The following is a 3,757-nucleotide window of genomic DNA, read 5'->3' as shown; positions in this document are numbered from 1 at the left end:
TTAACCGCCCGCCTTTACACCCCTACTATTTGCTAGTTTTTTGCACGTTGTTGGTGTGGCTTGCAGTTTGTAGGAGGCCTTTGCACGACCCTCTCATCGTTTTATTGTGTTTTCTTTTCAATAAATACATATTCATTAAAAAAAAAAAAAAAATTACTTATTCATTCCAAAAAAAAAAAGGTGCTTTTTTTATACTTCAAATCAATGACATGTATAGCGTGCATGTGTTGCTTTCTCTAATTTAGTTCAAGTCTGCTCGATGACGGGATATCTGATCATAACTTCATACTAATACAAACTTGGTCAAACAAACTCGTAATGAGTCAAACTGAAAGTTAAAAACTTCTTCTCGGAGTCTTCTATCTACCTATAAATTATTATAAAATGTTCAATAGTAAAAATAAGCTCATTCATCTTCTTCAAATTCCAGTAGAAAATCGATCAACTTCTCATAATCATCTACTACTTCTTTTAGAGACGAGATTCTTCTTCTTAGGTTTTCCTTGCACGTTCAAGGAAATCAGGACTAAACCTTAAACGTACTAAGAGTTTGATTCCAAAATTGAAGATCAATTTGGAAAATAATTTTTATAAAATATTTCTCATATCATCTTTCATGTCTAGGGGACACACGGTAAAAATTTGGAATGAATTAGATCACATTTAAGCCCTCATTTTGATTGAAAAAGTTTAATGGATTTAAAAATTCATACAAATACAAACATGGTCAAATGAACTCGAAATGAGTCAAACCAAAATCCAAAAAATTAATCTCAGAGTGTTTTATCTACCTACAAAATTTCAAGAAATTTATAGCAAATTAAGAGGATAAGTGGTGGCATGCATCTTACCGCGTCAACATCAAACAGCTCGGTCTCTTTCAAGCTAATAATCTCTGTTAATTAATTTGTATACATTATTCATCAAATGATCTTCACTTCAGATTCCGGATGAAGTAATTTATGCTCAACCCGGTTTGGCCGAAAAGTTTGTGAAGATAATGAGATTTGAATGATTTGGTTGCTTCCGACTTGGTGGCATGCTAAAATTTGTCTCTTTATTCTTGTAACGACACAGATTTTGTCTAATGGGCAAACGTACAATTATGGAAACGTATGTTTGTCCAGTTATGACAAACGTATAGCAGAGTATTAAATTTGTCTAATTCTGGCGAAATGAATACAATTATGGAAAATTGTACGTGGTTTCTAAATCTTCTTTCATCTTCATGCGCACATGACAATATTCAATAGCATGCTAACCTTCTACGTATTAGAACTTATAATTTAAAGAATAGAGGTGATAAGGAAGAGAAAATCAGAGAATTAAGGTGGCTTGGCCTACGGCCTATGGCCTATGTCCACACATCAAAGCTTTTTCATGACTACATTTTTGCTTCATATTTTTGATTGTGTATAATACTCTTATTTATAGAGAAAAAGTATAAATGCAAAATTATTTTCTACTTTAACATTAACAACAATAAAGTTAATTTATCATTTGTAACTCTTGTCTCTTGAGTTCTTGTAATTCATAACTCTTGAGTTCTTATAACTCTTGTCTCTTGAGTTCTTGTAATTCATAACTCTTGAGTTCTTGTTTCTTGAGTTCTCGTAACTCTTGTCTCAATACAGCCCCGCAAACCCAACGGTAGATCATGTATGTTGAGGTTTGATCTTGAACATTAAAGGGCTGAGAAATGGCTTCTACGGTCTGAAGTGGAACATCAATTTCCATGACCTAAACTTGAACTTCGGCAACTTTGGCAGATATTGGCTACTTTTGGCCATGACCTTAACATCGGCTACGTATGGCCGACATTGGCTACTTTTAGCCAGAACTTGGATGATAATGATGCTTCGACGGTGAAAATGTCTTTGGTCACTCATTAAGGAAGAGTGATTGAGAAGAGAGAAATAGTCACTGTAATAAGATGTTATACTATTCATCATCTAGTAAATCATCAGTGGAAATCAAAAGAAAGATGAAAATATGTAATAAGATGTTATACTATTCACCGTCTAGTAAATCATCAAAGGAAAAAAAAAAAAAAAATGAGGGGTGTTTTTTATTTTCTTCTTTTGATACATGAAAGAGAGAGAGGGGCTTACTTTTTTTTTTTTTTTTTTTCCCTCATATATGAAAGAGAGAGATTGTGAAAGCGACTAAAGATTGTATGGAGAGAAAAAAAAAAATCACAAGATCGATAATTGGTGTTTGCCTATATCTCTGATACCATATTAGAGCTTATAATTTAAAGAAGAGAGGCACCAAGGAAGAGAGAATCAGAGAATTAAGGTGGTTCGGCCTATGACCTTTGTCCAAAAATCAAATCTTTTTCATGGCTACATTTTTGCTTCATATTTTTGATTGTGTACAATACGCTTATTTATAGAGAAAAAGTGATGCAATCCGACTTGATGGGTTGCAGCGAAGAACAATAATAAAAGAACGGATAAACAATTTCAAATCTAGATTCTATCAAAGACCTAAGATAAAACTCAATAATAAACATAAACTCCTTTTCTAGAGGCTATAAGCATGTATGTATAGCCCCCAAGACTCCTAAACCTAATAAAATACGAAATATAGACTCTCAAAACCATAATTCTAATAAAACAACAAAATAAAGTAAGTTAAATAAAACAGCTACGGTTACACGTTCGAACGGGAACTACTGAAAGTGTAAAAACACGAAATTAACATATGGCCGTTCGAACGGCTTCGAACGGAGCATTCTGTTTGGCTTCCGTTCCACTTGGCCGTTTGAACGGTGGCTTCTGTTTTGCTACCCGTGGCTTCTGTTTGGCTACCCGATCTGCATCAAAAAGTATGAATGCAAAGGTCTTTTCTACTTTTACATTAACAACAATAAAGTTAATTTATCATTTGTAACTCTAGTCTCTTGAGTTTTTGTAATTCATAACTGAGTTCATGTAACTCTTGTCTCAATACTACGCCTCAGGAGAATTTTTCTCATAATCAACGTCTTCATCAGTTCCGGTGATCAAAGAAGAACTTTTCGGTTCGAGCAGATTGTTATTATTCAAGTGGCAGACCATGTAGGAAGAATAAGAAGAAGAAGAAAAACCCACCTGGAGCCGAGTCTTTGAAATCGACTGGCTGTACTCCTTCATGAGCCCGGCATCATCTTGGGGTGAGTCCAGAAGCTCTTCAACAGTGCAATTGGAATTTGCGTCCCGGAATCTAAGAGGGGCATAGACGACCCATTCCTCCATGTCCCGCCAGAAATGATGCTCCGGTCAACGTTGTAGGAATCCAACCACTTCAATTTGGTGAAGAAGTAGAGGCCATAAATGATGTCGATCCAAGCGGGACAGGACCCATGAAGGTATTCCATATCTGAGAAGTCTAATTTTTCCCATACAGATCCAACTCGAAGATACAATTCGGATTGGGCACTATCTGTCCCAGAACCTTGGGGCGTTGGATGGAACCTCCAACCCGGTGGCATAGAAAAAGAATCCATGATAACAACTTTAAATCTTGGGGAAACTTCACTAAGGCCCCCTGAACTTCCGGCCGATTTTGCAGACCCCCTGAACTTCAAAAACTCTCATTTTGGACCCTTAAACTTCCATTTTCTCTCACTTTAGACCCATCTGTTAGTTTCTAATGTTAAATGCCCATTATACCCCTACCCAACCCACTTGAAATTCTGAAAATGCCCAAAACTACAGCATCCACTCTAGCCCAAAACGACACCGTTTTGGGCATTATTATTATTATTATTATT

The sequence above is a fragment of the Corylus avellana genome, chromosome ca10 (assembly GCF_901000735.1).
Source record: "Corylus avellana chromosome ca10, CavTom2PMs-1.0".
Classification (NCBI taxonomy): Eukaryota; Viridiplantae; Streptophyta; class Magnoliopsida; order Fagales; family Betulaceae; genus Corylus; species Corylus avellana.
The sequence above is the reverse complement of the archived record's forward strand: the minus strand, read 5'-3'. Positions refer to the sequence as shown.